The sequence below is a fragment of the Muntiacus reevesi genome, chromosome 3, assembly GCF_963930625.1.
Source record: "Muntiacus reevesi chromosome 3, mMunRee1.1, whole genome shotgun sequence".
Classification (NCBI taxonomy): Eukaryota; Metazoa; Chordata; class Mammalia; order Artiodactyla; family Cervidae; genus Muntiacus; species Muntiacus reevesi.
The window spans coordinates 169,446,695-169,466,540 of NC_089251.1; the positions used below are offsets into that span (position 1 = coordinate 169,446,695).

The 19,846-nt window shown below is 38.5% G+C and overlaps 1 protein-coding gene and 1 non-coding gene across 3 annotated transcripts in view; both read left to right on the forward strand.

Annotated features, from left to right (window-relative positions):
• Positions 1-19,846, forward strand: part of RGS17 (regulator of G protein signaling 17) — a 101,834-nt gene that overhangs the window by 30,781 nt on the left and 51,207 nt on the right. The gene's annotated exons all lie outside the window — the stretch shown is intronic.
• TRNAC-ACA (transfer RNA cysteine (anticodon ACA)) lies at positions 18,394-18,465 on the forward strand. The gene has a single exon. It is a non-coding gene; the product is annotated as a tRNA-Cys (tRNA).

The following is a 19,846-nucleotide window of genomic DNA, read 5'->3' on the forward strand; positions in this document are numbered from 1 at the left end:
AATCACTTTGCTGTACAACTGAAACTAACACAAAATTGTTATCAACTATTCTCTAATATAGAATTTAAAAATTAAATTTATCTGAAATAAACATGAAAATCAGAGGTTTTCAGTTTTAATCAATGCAACCTGAGGACTTGAAAGCCAATTCTACATCCATTTACTTGTCAAATTTTTATAAAGGAAAATTTTCCTTATAGAAACAGAATTTTAAGTTTTAGATGTTAAGTGGACTATTATTTGTGTGGCAGTGGCCATATAACTGTAGTCGTCTGTGATGTGGAAAAAACTAGAGGTCAATGTCTATCATCTAGTTTGATCCTTCTGCTGTTAAAGAAAGGAAGGAGCAACCCAATGAGATTAAATGGCCAGCTTAATGTGATAAGGAAATGAACCTAGGTTGACATCCAGGATCTCCTGTTTACAGCCTCTAATGCTTATTGAGCATGTAAGTGGGGAGCAAACACTTTGCCAAGCATTTTACATGCGTCACAAAATCCTCACAACAAGGTAGTGAGGTAAGTCTTATTACCACCAGCCCTATTTGCTTTTCAAATGAGGAAGCAGCTCAGAGAGGCTAAATAACATTTCACTATTATACAGCAAGTGAGGTTCAGCCACACTGAATTCTCACTTCCCCAGCACTTTATGCCTTTCCCATCCCTGTGCCTTTGCTCATGTTTCTTCTGCCTGGATGTCCTGTTGGTGTAGGTCTCTTTCCCCCATCCTTAAATTGAAACATGTATATTACCATATGGGAAATAGATGGCCAGTCCAGGTTCCATGCATGAGACAGGGCGCTCAGGGTTGGTGCACTGGGATGACCCTGAGGAATGGGATGGGGAGAGAGGAGGGAGGGGTTCAGGATGGGGAACGCATGTATACCCGTGGCTGATTCATGTCAATGTATGGCAAAACCAATACAACGTTGTAAAGTAAGTAGCCTCCAATTAAAATAAACAAATAAATTTTTTAAAAGATTAAAAAAAACCTAACTGAAATGTCAGTACTTTTCACAAGCCATTCCAGCCACCTCCTCTGGATTCCAGTAACACTTTGTTCACCCTTCTATCAAAGCCCTTATTTTGTAGCATTATAAATTATCTTTTCATGTGTCTTTTTTCTCACAAGATTATTAGCTCCTTTAAGACTGCCTTATTTATATTTCTTGGATTTAACAGTTATCTAAAATTCAAGAAAATTAGAGATACCAGGGGAACATTTCATGCAAACATGGGTTTAATAAAGGACAGAAATGGTATGGACCAAATGGTATGGTATGGACAGAAGCAGAAGATATTAAGAAAAGATGGCAAGAATACACAGAAGAACTGTACAAAAAAGATCTTCACAACCCAGATAATCATGATGGTGTGATCACTCACCTAGAAACAGACATCCTGGAATGTGAAGCCAAGTGGGCCTTAGAAAGCATCACTACGAACAAAGCTGGTGGAGGTGATGGAATTCCAGTTGAGCTATTTCAAATCCTGAAAGATGATGCTGTGCAAGTGCTGCACTCAATATGCCAGCAAATTTGGAAAACTCAGCAGTGGCCACAGGACTGGAAAAGGTCAGTTTTAATTCCAATCCCAAAGAAAGGCAATGCCACAGAATGCTCAAACTACTGCACAATTGCACTCATCTCACATGCTAGTAAAGTAATGCTCAAAATTCTCCAAGCCAGGCTTCAGCAATAGGTGAACCGTGAACTTCCATATGTTCAAGATGGTTTTAGAAAAGGCAGAGGAACCAGAGATCAAATTGCCAACATCCGTTGGATCATCGAAAAAGCAAGAGAGTTCCAGAAAAACATCTATTGACTATGCCAAAGCCTTTGACTGTGTGGATCACAATAAACTGTGGAAAATTCTGAAAGAGATGGGAATACCAGACCACCTGACCTGCCTCTTGAGAAACCTGTATGCAGGTCAGGAAGCAACAGTTCGAACTGGACATGGAACAACAGACTGGTTCCAAATAGGAAAAGGAGTACGTCAAGGCTGTATATTGTCACCTGCTTATTTAACTTATATGCAGTGTACAACATGAGAAATGCTGGGCTGGAGGAAGCACAAGCTGGAATCAAGATTGCCAGGAGAAATATCAATAACCTCAGATATGCAGATGACACCACCCTTATGGCAGAAAGTGAAGAGGAACTAAAAAGCCTCCTGATGAAAGTGACAGAGGAGAGTGAAAAAGTTGGCTTAAAGCTCAACATTCAGAAAACTAAGATCATGGCATCAGGTCCCATCATTCCATGGGAAATAGATGGGGAAACAGTGGAAACCATGTCAGACTTTATTTTGGGGGGCTCCAAAATCACTGCATATGGTGATTGCAGCCATGAAATTAAAAGACAGTCCTTGGAAGGAAAGTTATGACCAACCTAGATAGCATATTAAAAAGCAGAGGCATTACTTTGTCAACAAAGGTTCGTCTAGTCAGGCTATGGTTTATCCAGTGGTCATGTATGGATGTGAGAGTTGGACTGTGAGGAAAGCTGAGTGCTGGAAAATTGATGCTTTTGAACTGTGGTGTTGGAGAAGACTCTTGAGAGCCCCTTGGACTGCAAGGAGATCCAAGCAGTCCATCCTGAAGGAAATCAGTCCTGGGTGTTCATTGGAAGGACTGATGCTGAAGCTGAAACTCCAGTCCTTTGGCCACCTCATGCGAAGAGTTGACTCATTGGAAAAGACCCTGATGCTGGGAGGGATTGAGGGCAGGAGGAGAAGGGGACGACAGAGGATGAGATGACTGGATGGCATCACCGACTGGATGGACATGAGTTTGAGTAAACTCTGGGAGCTGGTAATGGATAGGGAGGCCTGGCGTACTGCGATTCTTGGGGTCGCAAAGAGTCAGACACCACTAAGCAACTGGACTGAACTAAACTGAAGATGTAGAAGATGTCTTACAGTTGTCGGTTGGATAACTAAATTCTAAGACAAAGTATGTGCTTTAATGACCTGAACTGATATATGCAGATTTTCAGGGGCTTGAAACAATTTGGACCTTAAGTATTGTTTGTAATTATTTGCACACCAAGCTACAAGTCTTTCTCATAGACTAAATCAAGTGCCTTTCCATTTGGAGAGTTATGCATCTCCTTTTATGACTCAGGAAATACAAATAATATATAATATAATTAGATCATTTTTCATAATCTTCCAATAAAATGGAAGAAATGGCTTTCTGGTAAATAAAAAGCACTTTGAGATCCTTCCTCTTAAAATGCTTATTTCAGAGAATTATTTGGAATAGTTTTAGAATGTTATTTCTATATTTCCATAGAATAGTGTATATAATTTGAGAGCCTGCTGTTCTATAGATTCAGTTATTCTCTGCCCATCATTAACTCAGTTTATTTATTGATTGCTCACTTTACGTCCAGCTTTCTGCTTAGCTCTTAGATAATAGTTTAATTAAAAAAACATGTTAACTGCATTATTGATTTCACACTCCACCACAGGCATGCTACTGAGAAGAGAGGGATCCATGTGCTGTGTTGTCAGTCGTGTCCGACTCTTTGCGACCCCATGGACTGTATCCCGCCAGACTCCTCTGTCCATGGGATTCTCCAGGCAAGAATACTGGAGTGGGTTCCCATGCAGCCTGAAGGAGGCTTCAGGGATCTTCCCAACCCAGGAATCAAACCCAGGTCTCCTGCACTGCAGGCAGATTCTTTACCATCTGAGCCACCAGGGAAGCCCAAGAATACTGGAGTGGGTAGCCTATCCCTTCTCCAGGGGAACTTTCCAACCTAGGAATCAAGCCAGGGTCTCCTGCATTGCAGGCAGATTCTCTACCAGCTGAGCTACCCGGGAAGCTCACTCATATGTGTATTACTCAACCAGGAAAAGAAACTAATTTGAGTCAGTTCTAGTGAGGTGGATGAACCTAGAGCCTGTTATACCAAGTGAAGTAAGCCAGAAAGAGAAAAATAAATATAGTTTTTAATGCATACATATGATATCTAGAAAAATGGTACTGATGAACCTATTTGTAGGGCAGGAATTCAGATGCAGGCAGAGAAAACAGTCTTGTGGACACAGCAGGGGAAGGAAAGAGAGTGGGACAAATAATAGCGTGGAAACATATAATTACCATATATAAAACAGATAGCCAGTGGGACTTTGCTATATGACAGGAAGGTCAACCCAGTGCTCTATGATAACCTAGAAGGGTGGGGTGGGGTGGGAAGTGAGAGGGAGGTTTAAGAAGAGGGGACATATGTATACCTGTGGCTGACTCATGTCGATGTTTGGCAGAAACCAACACGACATTGTAAACCATTTGTCCTCCAATTAAAAATAAAAGAAAAATCATATTCATATGTAAATGTGATTATTAAAAAGGCTAAATTTTTTTAAAATTGAACATCCTAATTCAAAAATTTTAACAGATCTTTAATTGACAACAAAATTGTATATTTTATTTGGGAGAGATATATAAGCCCTCACTAAAAATATACAGCTGTGAGTAGATAAAGAATGGAAAAGAAGAAAAAAGGCTGGAAAATTATTGTGAGACATCTTCCCTTCTCCCACTGATTGCTTATATAGTCCAAGTTACCAATATATTGAAAACATCTCAAAGAGCCACAAAAAATACGTGACAAAGAATTAAAGTAATTAAGCTGAAGCTCATCTATATTCTAGTAACAAGGAGCCAGCCCCCTTAATTGTGTTCAGCGCTCTGAATTTTCTTTATTTCGTTTTTAGAGTAAGTATTATGATGAAAGCATAGAAATTAGGTACAGAAACGCAGAGAACTGGGAGTTGTCCTTAGTAAAACAGGGATTTGTTTTTTCTCTAATCATCAGTTATAAATGGGTATCACATAGATAGGTCAATGTACCTTCCAATTCATGGATGTGTATAACATTGTCGACGAGTACCTACAGTAAAGTCGGGGCTTCCCAAGTGGCACAGTGGTAAAGAATCCACCTGCCAATGCAGGAAATGAAAGATGCGGATTCAATCCCTGGGTCGGAAAGATTTGCCTGGAGAAGGAAACAGCAACCCACACTCCAGTATTCTTGCCTTGGAAGTCCCATGGACAGAGGAGCCTGGCAGACTACAATCCATGGGGGTCGCAAAGAGTTGGACACAATTGAGCACACACACACACACAGGAGATTTCATCCCTTGATGAAACAAGATATAACATAATCATATTTATATAATGTATTTTCATACACATTGTGACATCTGAACCTGAGAACAACCCTGTAGGTACTAGAGGATTTTGTCCTTATTTCACAGATGGAGAAACCAAGGCATGGTAACATTAAGAGACTTGTCAAATGTTACCCAGTGATTTAGTATGCCAAGGGCTGAAACTCGAGTCTTCTGGTTCCAAGACCAGTGATCTTTTTCTAGATCATTTTGAGTCCCCAGAAAGCTATAAACGGAAACTTGTTGTATGTTTATCCCCTTACCTTCTAAGTCAAGACTGCATAGGGTAGATGCCCTTCTGGGTACCTCTCTGCTCTGTCCATCTCTGTGGACTCTGTAAATATACACACCACGTATCTTACCCTTTAATTACCTTCTCCAAATGTGTCTCAGCGTCTCTACCACTTGTCCCCTTGTATTACTCCTCATCCTTGGAGAAAGCTGAGGCATGATCATAATCAGGAGTTGTTAGTTAAGGAGTTTGTGAAAGATAAAGTAAACTTTCTCCTGGTAGAAAAAAGAAGAACCTAGCCGGCACTTGAGTCACACATGCTTTATTAACTTAGAAAAGGAATCACCATGCTGGATGTCAGTGGAAGATCTCCCTGGAGAACAGTTAGTTTCAGAGATACAGAAGGAATGGGGTCAGATTACCCTGATAATCTAAAATGCAGTCCATCTGCCTGTAGGTAGTCTGAGCATACCATAAAAATATCCAAGTTGAAGGACACCAACCCCAAATCTGGAATCAAAGGAAACACTAGATGTGCAATAGTTTTAAAACTAAAAACTAATGTCTCAAGTACATAGAACCTGGTCAGACTAATTAATTACTGTTGATAATAACTTTTCCTAAGTAACACCTTCATATTTCTTGGTTTCCCCATATTATTTATTGTCATTGGAAGGGCTCTCTCCCCTGATAAAAGGAAAGTGGAAACTTGGTACTCTGAAGCCCTGATAATGTCAAGAGTTAGCCAGTCCATTTCCCCTAACCTCCTCCCAACTTTTTACTGGTTTTCAAATGAAAGCAAATCATACAGGGGAAATTGAAGCCATAACTGCTTCTGTTACACTCTGTTCCTCAGGGGGTACTTGGACTAAAAGGAATGCATACCAGCAAAACACATTTAAGGTACAAGTTATATGAGTCATCAGATGCTGTTTGTCTAATTCTAAAACATTGAGAAGCTAAATTGTGCTGGGATAATTTGTGAGCAATGTTCTGACCTCTAGCATTTCCAAGTCTCACTTGACTTTGTAGCTGAGAGGTATTTTTTTAAGAGGACTGTGTCACTTTAATTTTGTGATAGCCCAAGCCCATTTTGCTCCAGGCCATGTTTAATTGTACACTTTTTATTCAAAAGGCAGAATAAGTAAAGATGGGGTTGAAGGTGAGTGAAGACTATGACAAAACAACCAAACTAATGAGGCATTACTTTATTTTTTTTTTTTTATTAGTTGGAGGCTAATTACTTCACAACATTGCAGTGGGTTTTGTCATACACTGACATGAATCAGCCATGGAGTTACATGTATTCCCCAACCCGATCCCCCCTCCCACCTCCCTCTCCACCCGATAGAATGCTGATACCAAAATTCTGTAGTTTCTAGGAGGGATTTTAATAAAACAGATATTGATAAATGCTTCAGTATCGAAAAATGAACAGCAAGACCCTTTGGCCATCCTACAGAAATGTTACCTTAGTCTTACCTAGCTAGTGCCATGAAAATCAGAAAGTTAAAATTATACTTTAATGTTTAGCTATATCAAAAAGAGAATGTTTTCTTCAAGGCAAGAAGAATTATCCAGAGTGGATAATCATATACTGTGGGTTAAAAGAAGATAAATTGTGTCTGGACTTTTTAAAATAAAAATATGCAAAAACTAAATCCAGTAATTTGGGGGAAATTTTTTAATGATTGGCTCAAATTAAGATTTTTACATACTGTAGTAGTGACCATCTATCTTAGGATACGTCCAGTTGAACATTGTATTTCAACAAGTTTCTCTAAAACACTTTTTTTTTTTTTTTTGGTCTAAAACTCTCATAGCTTGATCTAAAAATATGTGTCTTGTCAAATACTGATTAAAAATTGATTTTCATTTTTTGGTTCCCCCAAATTGACCAGAGTCAATGGAAACAGCATTTTGAAGTCAAATGTTTGCATTAGAATAGTTATACTTGAAGTTGGTTTTTTCAGAGTTGTGTCTTTGCTTAATATGTAATTACAGGGCTCTGATAGCACCATGACTGTGAACGAAGGTGTTTCCTCAAAAATATTCATGGATTTGCCCTTGACAAAACCATATGACAGTCCTCCAAAACAGCCATTTTTTTTTCACGTTCAAGAATAGAATACAGTGTCTCAATAAATCAATGGAGCACACTTATAATCAGTTGTGCTTTTGGGTTGTATTGCTAGTCAGCAACATGAGAATATTATTTTACAGTGAGATTAATTAGTAGAAATCTATCCCAGATTCATGCTATTTCTAAACCAAACTCTTTTCCTAAAGACTTTTTGACCTATAAAATCAGGTAACTTTCTTTTTTTATTTTTTATTGAAATATAGTTGATTTACAGTATCATGTTAATTTCAGGTATGCAGCATAGCAATTCAGTTACATATGTATATATATATATATATATATATATTTCAGATTCTTTTCCCTTATAGAGTATTACAAAATATTGAGTAATAATATGTGCTATACAGTAGGCCCTTGTTTTTTATCTGTCTCATAAGGGATAGTATGTGTATGTTGCACTTCTCTGGTGCAAAACCTGGGGGTTTGATCCTTGGGTCAGGAAGATCACCTGGAGAGGGAATGGCTACCCACTCCAGTATTCTTGCCTGAAGAATCCCATGGACACAGGAGCCTGGCGGGCTACAGTCCATGGGGTCTCAAAGAGTTAGACATGACTGAGTCACACACACACACACACACACACACACACACACACACACACGTGTGTGTGTTAATCCCAACCTCCTAATTTATCTCATCCCGTTTGGTAACCATGATTGTGTTTTATATACCTGTGAGCCTCTTTTTGGAAATAAGTTCGTTTGTCTCATTTCTTTTTTAGATTCCACATGTAAGTTATTTCATATGATATTTGTCTCTCCCTTTCTGGCTTATTTCATTTGGTATGGTAATCTGTTACGTTGCTTCCATGCCTCAGCTATTGTAAATAGTGCTGTAATGAACGTTGGAGTACATGTATGCTTTCGAGCTATGTTTTTCTCTGGATATGTGACCAGGACTGGGCTTGCTGGATCATATGGTAGTTCTCTTTTTAGTTTTTTCACGAACTTCCGCACTGCTGTCATAGTGGCTGTACCCGTTTGCATTCCAATCAACAGTGTAGGAGGATACCTGTTTTCCATTCCCTTTCCAACATTTATTATTTGTACGCTTTTGATAATGGCCATTTTGACCAGGGTGAGGTGGTACCTCACTGTAGTTTGGCTTTGCATTTTTATGATAATTAGCAATTTCATGTGCTTTTTGGACATCTGTTATGTCTTTACAGCAATGTCTCTATAGACCTTCTGCCAATTTTTTGATTGGGTTGTTTGTTTCTTTTGAACTATGTGAGCTGTTTGTATATTTTGGAGATTAATCCCTTGTCGGCTGCATCATTTTGCAAATGTTTTTCCCATCCTGTAGGTTGTCCTTATGGTTTCCTTTGCTATGCAAAAGCTTTTAAATTTAATTTGGTCCCCTTTGTTTATTTTTGTTTTTATTTCCATTACTGTATGTGTGTTCTGTATGTGTATTCCGTTATATGTATATAATGTAATGTTACTCAGCCATAAAAAAGAATGATCTATTGACCTAGAGATTATCATAGTAAGTAGAATTAGATCATTTTAAATACTAAATTTTTCTTTATTTAAATTATTTAGTCTTTATAAATACTTACATTTTGCTTAAATTACTGCTTAAATTATTTATTTATTATTTTGTTAATTATTAAATGGTCTTATGGTAGGCGTTAAAATCCAAGAGTGAAATGTGAACTTTTTTCCTCTACCTGTTATAGAAATAAGCACTCTTGATTATGATAACTGCTTGGTGAACACTGAATTAGAACAAGAGAGTGGATGAGTGACTCGTGTCCTCATGCTAAGCTGATAAATCTTTCTGCTGTGGAAAGTTTTATTATTTTGAGTCAGTTCATCAAGCCATACACTTACTTGAACTGGGCTGATTTTGCCTTTCAAATATACTTTTTTGGGGGTAAAGAAACCGTCTCCTGATTGTTAGTACAGTTTTCCTCAGAGAATGAAATTCAGTAGTTTATATTATAGTCCTTTAAAATACAATTTCAAGGATTCCCTGGTAGTCCAGTGGTTAAGACTTCACACTTCCACTGCAAGGGGCACAGGTTTGATCCCTGATTGGTGAACTAAGACCCCACAAGCCACGTAGTGCAGTCAAATAAATAAACATTTTTTTAACAATGCAATTGCATTTGTATCATCTCCTAAACCAGTCTCTCCCCATGTTTATAAAAAATGGGGGTTCATTCTTGCAAATAATGAATACTTTTGTGTTTATATTTTCACTAATTTTACTCTGAGTTCTGAGTTACTTTATTGTTAACCTCTCATGTACCTACTAAAAATATTTTGGTTGCACTTCCTAAATTACTGTTTAGAGATTTTAGTCACTTAGGCATTAGTAGACTTTTATTCCTCTATAAACCTTGCCACTTCTACCTACCATCTTTATTTGCAGAGGGCATTACAAAAGAAAAAGATATATAAAAGCAAAGTAGATAGTCCATTGTTGAGAATTTTGGTGTTACTATAGACCAGTGCCATCCAGTGAAACTCTTTGTGATGGAAATGGGCTGTCCCAGTAACTACTAACTGTGTGACTGGAGAAGTCAATTTTTAATAGTATTTGATTTTAATTAGTTTAATTTTAAGTAGTCACATGTGGCTTGTAGCTACCATTCTGGACAGTTCAGAAGACTATTAAGATCAAAAGAACCATGGATTTGCTCAATTGCACTTCCATGTACTGTCATGAATTCAGTTCAATTCAGTTCAGTCACTCAGTCATGAATCACAGCACACCAGGCCTCCCTGTCCATCACCAACTCCCATAGTTTACTCAAACTCATGTCCATCGAGTCGGTGATGCCATCCAGCCATCTCATCCTCTGTCGTCCCCTTCTCCTCCTGCCCCCAATCCCTCCCAGCATCAGGGTCTTTTCCAATGAGTCAGCTCTTCGCATGAGGTGGTCAAAGTATTGGAGTTTCAGCTTCAGCGTCAGTCCTTCCAATGAACATGAATTAACTCATCCTAAATCACTGAGAAACAATTAGTTAGTAGTTAAGAGCACAGGCTCTCAGGCCAGATACCTGGGTTCACATCTGACATCTATATGGCTGGTCTAGAGCAAGTTATGTTACAAGCCTCTCTTATTTAGTTTCCTCCTTTTTCATTGTTTTTCAGTCACTGAGTTGTGTCTGACTCTTTCTGACCCCATGGACTGCAGCACGGTAGGCTTCCCTGATCTTCACTGTCTCCTGGAGTTTGCCCAAACTCATGTCTACTAAGTTGGTGATGCCATCCAACCATCTCATCCTCTGTCTTCCCCTCCTTCTCCTGCCCTTAATCTTTCCCAGCTTGAGAGTCTTTTCCAGTGAGTCTGCTCTTTGCATCGGTGGCCAAAGTATTGGAGCTTCAGCGTCAGCATCAGGCCTTCCAATGAATATTCAGGGTTGATTTCCTTTAGGATTGACTGGTTTGATCTCCTTGCAATCCAAGGGACTCTCAAGCATCTTCTCCAGCACCACAATTCGAAAGCCTCGATTCTTCAGTGCTCAGCCTTTTTTATGGTCCAGTTCTCACATCGATACATGAATACTGGAGTTCTGACTCTACAGACCTTTATTGGCAAAGTGATGTCTTTGCTTTTTAATATGCTGTCTAGGTTTGTCGTAGCTTTTCTTCCAAGGAGCAAGTGTCTTTTAATTTCAAGGCTGCAGTCACTTCTGCAGTGATTTTGGAGCCCATTCTCCTTTATATGATAGAGTTAAGGAATAGTGCCTATCTCTTAGGATGTTTGTGACAATTAAATGATTTAGAATATTCAGTGTGCTGCCTTTAATGGTAGTAATAATAATACTTAAGCATTCTGAACTGAAAACAGATAACCAACCTAGTTTGGAAGGAGCTGTAGGAATCAGGATAGCTATAGTTATCTACCACAGCCAGAGTGGCATCACTTTAGAGATCTTTAGAAAGAAAATTCATAATTTCTTTTCACGTAATTGATGTGCATACTGAGTTATAAAGTGAGAAGTGAAATCGATGACCCCTTGAGTTCTGTTACCCTGGTAATTTGGTAGTAATTATTCTCAGGCTTAGAATTAACTTCCAGATAACCTATAAGTTATAACATTAAAAGCACTGGTTATGCCTATAAGGTGTAACCTATACACTACTTTTAAAAGCATTGTATCCAAATTCATCATTCGTTCTGCAAATCAGTTGACGTCATGTTTGATGAATCATGGCATCATGCCATCCTGAGTTTTTTATTTTGGTTTTTGTTTGTTCTTAGTATTGTCATTTTCTGCTCTTGGGGAGGGGGGAAGGTTACAGTTACCATGTGCATTTGGTGTTTAAATACATAAAACATTTCTTGAAATATTTATTTCTGTAGTGGTCAGGGATGAGTGAAGCCTATGAGTTATCAGGAGTACACATATTCTTCTCTCAGCAACACAGAAGATGAATCCCAAGAACCCTGCTGAATTATCAAATAAGAAAATGGACCAGATTAAAAGAACAGCCCATCTCCTGTACACTCCTTGTTCATATGTGAATCTCTTCAGCTAAAGTCATGTAAACTGCATAGTAAACACTTCATGCTCATACTTACAGACCAAGTATGAGTGCTTTATTTTCAAAACATCAGTCTTGGGACACTTGTTTTGATTTTGTTAGGAAAGATATAAATTCAATGTGGCTATGAAACTCCAACATAGTGTTTACTAATGCTAGTGATAGATAGAGAAAGAACCAGAGATTTTGTGAGTGATTTTTCAGTTAGCACTGTCCTACTCAAAGGCTGATATAGAGATTAATGCTGATGTGGGAGCTGATGGTAACTGACCAGTGACAAAATATAAATCAACGCTTTTCTTTCCATACTCTTTCATAAGCCCCTTACCTCAGTGTGACCAATAGTGAACACTTTCCAGGCTAGAATTTTGAAAAGCGCTGAGCAAGAGGATAGCAGGTCCAATCAGTTCTGCTAGCCTGCCTTCTGTCCGTGTTATGGGTTAGGTGTCTGGTCCTGATTCGGCTGCTCATTTGCTGTGTGATTCTGATGAAATATATTCAGTTACTTTGTATCTTCGTTTTCTCCTCTATATGAAGAGGATGTGGCATCTGATAATCCCTGAGCTTCTTCTTAGAGCTATAATTTATATTTATGCATTGATTAAGTTTAGATATAGTCATGACTAGCAATAGAGAAAAGACCATGTAAATTACAGCGATTAAATAGTATAATATTAGAATAATGACTATGAATACTGCATAAGATGGAAACAAGCAAAAGACCAAGTGTAAATTTTTCAAAACACAATTTTAAAAGCATCATGAAACTATGAGGCCTGTACATTGACTTCCCCCCCCGCCCCCCGTTACCTAAATTTTTATAACGTGGTTATATTGTTCACAAATATAAAAGACGAATAGTATGCAAATGCAGTCAATTAAATGTTATACAGCTACAACATTCTGAGTTTTTCTCCATATCAGTTCAGTTCAGTTCAGTCTCTCAGTTGTGTCTGACTTTGCGACCCCATGGACTGCAGCACGCCAGGCTGCCCTGTCCATCACCAACTCCCGGAGGTTGTTCAAACTCATGTCCACCGAGTCAGTGATGCCATCCAACCATCTCATCCTCTGTCATCCCCTTCTCCTCCAGCCTTCAATCTTTCCCAGCATCAGGGTCTTTTCCAATGAGTCAGCTCTTCGCATCAGGTGGGCAAAATGCTGGAGTTTCAGCTTCAGCATCAGTTCTTCCAGTGAATATTCAGGACTGATTTCTTTTAATGAATGTTCCTACAGCACTTCTCAGTTCCTTCTTCCTGTACTAGCTGGGGCTCTTCCAGAGCAAATATTTGTATATTTCCAGCCACTCTGGAATCAAAGAAGCTTTTCCCTGGACAGTACCTATGTTGTTATTGTTCAGTCTCCAAGTTGTGTCCAACTCTTTGCAATCCATGGACTGCAGCATGCCAGACTTCTCTGACCTAGAGTTTGCTCAAATTCATGTCTAAGTCAGTGATGCCATCCAACCATCTCATCCTCTGTCATCCCCTTCTCCTCCTACCTTCAATCTTTCCAGCCTTCTATTGTATTAAAGGAAGCCCAGCTTCTTCTAGCTGAGACTGCCTCCAACTGTTCTTTATATTACATTCCAGCTTTCTCAGACTTAATCATTTCCATCTCTAGAAATTACAATTCCCTCCCTTGACTCTATATCCTTTTCCAACTATTCTCTCCCATTCCTCTCCTCTGCACAACCAAACTTCTAAAATTGAAGTTTAGTTGATTTACAATTTGCAGCAAAATGGATGGACTTGAGAATATTATGCTTAGTGAAATATATGCGAAAAAAACAAACTACGTATGACTTATATGTGGGATCTGAAAAATAATACAAATGAATGTATATGCAAAACAGAAACAGACTCGCAAACATAGAAGGCAAACTTGTTACCAAAGGGGAGAGGCAAGGCAGGTCAAGTTAGGATCATGGGGTTAATGCAACCAAACTTTTGAAAGAGTTGTTTAAGCTGACTGACTTCCTTTTCCTTACCTAGGGTTTGTACCTCACCCTGGTGGCTCAGGTGGTGAAGAATCTGCCCACAATATGGGAGACCTGGGTTCAGTCCCTCCAGGAGTCAGGAAGATCTGGAGAAGGGAATGGCTATCCACTCCAGGATTCTTGCCTGGAGAATTCCATGGACACAGGGGCCTGGTGGGCTACAGTCCATAGGGTCACAAAAGAGTCAGACATGACTGAGCGATTAACATTCCTCCAATAATCCAACATCCTAGGACTATACTCAAATGGCCTGTCATCTGATTGTCATTGATCCCCCACCATGTAGCTAAATTCAGTAAATTTTCTTGGTTTCAGGGATAGGATTCACTCTACAATAAAAGAGAAAGCAAATTTGTTAAGGGAGTTTAAGTAGCACACAGATTTCTAAGAGAGTCAGTGAGACAGACTCTAGCTAAATATCTAGGAGGAAGGCCCAGCTGAGGCAACAGCAGCAGAACTTCCAGCTGATGATAGAAACTCTGCTCCTCCCATTCATGAATTGCCAGACCCTCCTACCACCTTCATGCCAGAAGACCAAGTCTTTTCAATGCAGTCATCTCCTCCCTCTGCTAAATAAATAGACTGGTCATTCATGCATGTTCAATGGTTTATTTATCATTACATTCTCACAACCCAAGATCACACATCATACCTGAATGTTATGCATGAATACTGTCAGTGTTCCTAGTTCATGATAATAAGGTTTAACATGATATTTTTAATATGTGTGTGTGCACATGTTTAAAAATATAAACCCTTTATCTGGAAATAAATATTACAATTTTTAATGTGGTAAAACTGATACTGTCCTCTCAAGATGAACCTGCCATTTTATAGGTTCCAACATCAACATACTCAAGTGACTTTAGCTTTTGTGATTCAGATTTTTCATTGTTCAGGGGTGGCGCTATGGGTTTAAATTTTATTTATTTTGTAGCAGTTTTTGTATTTCAGTTCCAAACTCTAACCATGGAATAGTATTTACCGGTTCTGTTTCTTGCTTGTTTCTCTCTTCTCTGGTCCTCCGTCAAGACTGTCCAAGAATTAATGAATTGTGTGCATCAAATATTAGTACTAATGACCTTGTTTCCATAAAAATAGACTCACACTTTGCCAGCTTTTCCTTTTGCAAGCTTGCCTGTAAGAAATGATCCATTTGTTTAAAAATTAAAAGAAATTAGAAAACGTTTGCCTCCTATTAAGCTGGCCATGGCATAGACCTTAATCTGTTTCAGCATTTTCCCAAAAGAGGACTTTTTTTAAATCCAGTTGCACTGACAGCTCTAATAACTATTTCTTCATCTATTTTTTCCTGTAAAACTAGTGACAGAACTTTCTCAGTCTCACAAAGTATTCTTTAGAAATGAGACACAGAATTTATATAAACATCCAGTTAGAAACACGGTCTTATCGGAGGAGACAGAGACTGGAATTTGTGAGTTTCACAGAGGAAGTAAATTTTCAGGTGAAGAACTTCAGAAACCTGCAGAGGACTTCTTAGGTTTTTGCTGGGTACGAGGCCATATATGCTTAAGGTGACACTCCACAGTCAGACAAAGGAGGGAAGAATTGTAAACAGTATCCAGAGCTCACAATGAGGCAGGAAGCCACTCCAGCTTGAACCAGCCAGAGTAGATGGATAGTTCACAGTAGTCATGTGGAGCATTCAGTGGGGACCTCAGTTGGGTCAGGTGTTAGTAGCAGGGATGAACTGCCCCTAGAATGATAAACCTACACTAGCACAGCTTTAAAAGGGGCCTTGAAAGGATTATGATGATCTGCAAGTAGCTTAATAGCCTGCCAGAACAAAGTCCAGCTCCCATTAAAGAAGGAAAACAAAACGTAGGCATCAAACAGTATAAAATTACCATGTTCAGTATCCAGGAGAAACTTACTAGATACGCAAAGACACAATGAGACATGACTCATAACCCAGAGAAATATCAGAGCTATCAGAATCGGGATTGTAAAAGGGTATAGATGATGGAACTAGTATAAAATGTTAAGATAGCTATTTTGTTGTATTCAGAATAATTAAAGGAAAACATGAACATAATGAGAAGTGGAGATAGAAGAAAAAAACAAAATGGAACTCACAGATGAAAAATACAGTGTCTCCGATAGAGTAAATAAAAAGGAACAGACCTCCATGCCAAACTATGTAATATATATGTGTAATTGGAGTTCCAGAGTTTGGAAGAGACAGTGCACAAAAGATATTTGAAGAAATAATAACTAAAAGTTTCCAAATTTGATGAATTTGTGTAAATTCACAGAAAAAATTCAGTGAATCTCAAGCCAAATAAACCACACTAACAGACATAATAACATGAAAGCTAGTAATAAATAGATCTCCTAACAGTAGCTTCCCAGGTGGTGCTAGTGGTAAAGAACCCACCTGCCAATACAAGAGATGCAAGAGATACATTTTTTGATCCCTGGGTCGGGAAGATCCCCTGGAGGAGGGCCTGGCAACCCACTCCAGTATTCTTGCCTGGAGAAGCCCCATAGACAGAGGAACCTGTTGGGCTACAGCCCTTAGGGTCCCAGAGAGTCGGACACAACTGAAGTGACTTGGCACACACACACAATAGCAGCCAGGATACACACACGTACACACACACCATATACACAGAAACGAAGATAAGTATGACTTCAAACTTTTTTCAAACCTTATTCAAGTCAGAAGATAATAGAATGACATTTTAAAACACCGAAAGAAAGTCAACCTAGAATTTTTACACTCCCCAACTATCTTCCAAGATTGACATCTAAATTAAAATTCAATCTGATAATCAATAGCTGAGAAAACATGTGCCATACAAAAGTATGCTACATGAAGTGTTAAAGACAGTCATTCAGCCAGAATAAAGAAGTGGAGTTGCCCAGACATGGTGAATATGTGTGTGGATATGAAATACTTTTTTCTTATTTTTTACTTCCTTTAAATATTTTTTGATTGGTTAAAGCAAAAATATTAGCAGTATATTATGGGGTTTAAAACATATGTAAAAAATAAAAATAATAACACAAGGAATGGAGGCATATGAAAGGGACATATACTCAAGGGAAAAAAAAGGAGAAAGAAGAGATAAGACAGAAAACAGAGCAATATGACAGATTTAAAACTAACCATGTCAATAATTATTTTAAATATTAATGGTCTAAACATCCCACTTAGAAGATATCCTCAGGTTGCAGAAAAAAGCAAGACTCAGCTATATATATTACCGCAAAATTCTCACTTTAAATTTAAAGGTACAAGTAGAGGAAGAGTAAAAGGATAGACAAAGATATATTATCAAATAAGTAACTATAAGAAATCTATGTTACCATCAGAGACCTAGACTTCAGAATAAAGAGTATAATTGGAAATAAAAAGGGACATTTCATCAAGAAGAAATAACAATGATAAATGCGTATAGCCACAATAAGAAAACTTCACAATACTAAACAGAAGCTAATAGAACTGACAGGAGAAAGAAAAAATTGGCAATAATAATTGGAGGTTTCATCAGTCTTCTGTAAGTAATTGGTGAAACAAATAGAAAATTGGAAAGGATATAAAAGACTCGATGGCACTGTCAAACAGTTGAAATTTACAAGCACTGCATTCAAGTGTAGCACAATACATATTCTTTTCAAGTACACACGAAATCTTTACGATGGAGCATTTGCTGAACCATAAGTAGTTATTAAATTTAAAAATTAAATTAAAATTTTAAAATATACACAAAATGTTCTCAGTACAAAATGGGATTAACTTAGAGGTTAACAAAAGAGAAATATCTGAAAAATATTCAAATACTTAGTAATTAACATACTTCTAAACAAACTATGGGTCAAAAAACCACAAGAGAAGTAGGAAATGTTTGGAGCTAAATGAAAATAAAAGCATAATTTTTATAATGCAACTAAAGCAGTGTATAGGTGAAATTTAACAGCTTTCGTTGCTGCTGTTTGAAGCATCTCAACTCAAAATTACAGAAGGCAGGTTTGATCCCTGGGTTGGGAAGATCCCCCAGAGTGGGAAATGGCAACTCACCCCAGTATTCTTGCCTGGTGAATTTCATGGACAGAGGAGCCTGGGGCACAGTCCATGGGGTCACAAAAGTCAGACACGATTGAGCAACTAACACTTTCACTAATTTCACTAACACTAATTTCCCTACATACAACCAAACTTCATTCCAAGAGTGTGTTTGTAACTCCCACTTGTTTGTAAGTCCAACAAAGTTAGCCTGGGTACCCAGCTAACACAGTCGTCTATATAGTTGTTAGTCACTAAATCGTGTCCTACTCTTTGTGACCCCATATGTAAACCTCCTGGACTTCCCTGGTGGCTCAGAGGGTAAAGCGTCTGCCTACAATGCAGGAGACCCAGGTTCGATCCCTGGGTTGGGAAGATCCTCTGGAGAAGGAAATGGCACCCCACTCCAGTGTTCTTGCCTGGAAAATCCCATGGACGGAGGAGCGTGGTGGGCTACAGTCCATGGGGTCGCAAAGAGACAGACACGACTGAGCGACTTCACTTTCACTTCATGTAAAACTCTTAATCAATTTTATCTCTTTCCAAATGGTAATTAACTTCTTCCAATACTATTTGAAAGCATCCTTTTCATTTTTGCTTTATACTAAATTTCTATTTTTTTTCCCCTGTACGTGGGATCAGTGTTGAGCTAGGTTTACCTGTGAATGACAAATAAGAATGGACTTTACAAAATAACAAATCAAATTATTTTCAGCTTATTTAAAGCTAGGTCACCTAATTTGATCCGTGTAAGTCATTTCAAATACAGCACAGAATGAAATGTATAGGTGTGTTTCTTTATGTTGCTACTTACTCATCATTTTGTAAATTCATCTACTTGAAATAATCAGCCCAGTTTTGTTCTTTATTCTGATCAGCATCCAGGGAGGGCAGCTCGTGGTTTCATGCTGAATTGCACTAACAGGGGAACAGGTGATGACCTCTGCCTTGCCAAGCCTTTTTCTCTTAATATGCCTGTGTACTAAGTCACTTCAGTCGTGTCTGACTCTTGGCAACCCTGTGGACTGTAGCGCATCAGGCTTCTCTGTCCATGGGATTCTCCAGGTAAGCATACTGGAATGGGTTGCCCTGCCTCCTCCAGGGGATTTTCCCAAGCCAGGGATGGAGCCCATATCTCTTATGTCTCCTGCATTGGCAGGTGGGTTCTTTACCACTAGCGCCACCTGGGAAGCCCTTTCTCTCTCTTAAAAGTATACTCCAAAAGAAAAGTTCAAAGAATGGATCTTAGTTCCTTTCCCAACCTGAGGTTTCCATAGGAAAGGCAATCAATAAAATCTATCTTTGATATAAACCATAGATGACTGCCTGTACAGAAATCCTTTTTAAAGTTCTGCCAATGCAATTAATGAGGAGATCAAAGATTGATCACAACATCCAATTAACCAAGCCACAGGAGAAATTTCTAATAAAGTGCATCCTGTTTATAACATCTATATACCTGGCAACCAGGAAGGCAGCCTTTTTCCTCCCAATTACAGAATTAAGGAGATTTCTTTTTTTACTCTACTCCACAGTCAATTCAATATGGTTACTAGAGAGCTTCAAGTATTTCTGACATCCATTCTGCTTTAACAGGGAGTTTTGTTGTGCAGAAGCTGTTGAAAGTGAGTAGTGTTTTTAACACATTTTATGTGAGTAGTTGAAAAAAAGGGCACAGAGCCAAACACAATGAAAGGGATGTATTATTAGTAGAAATGCCACTCATGTTGAATTAATTTGGTCTGTGTGTTAAAAC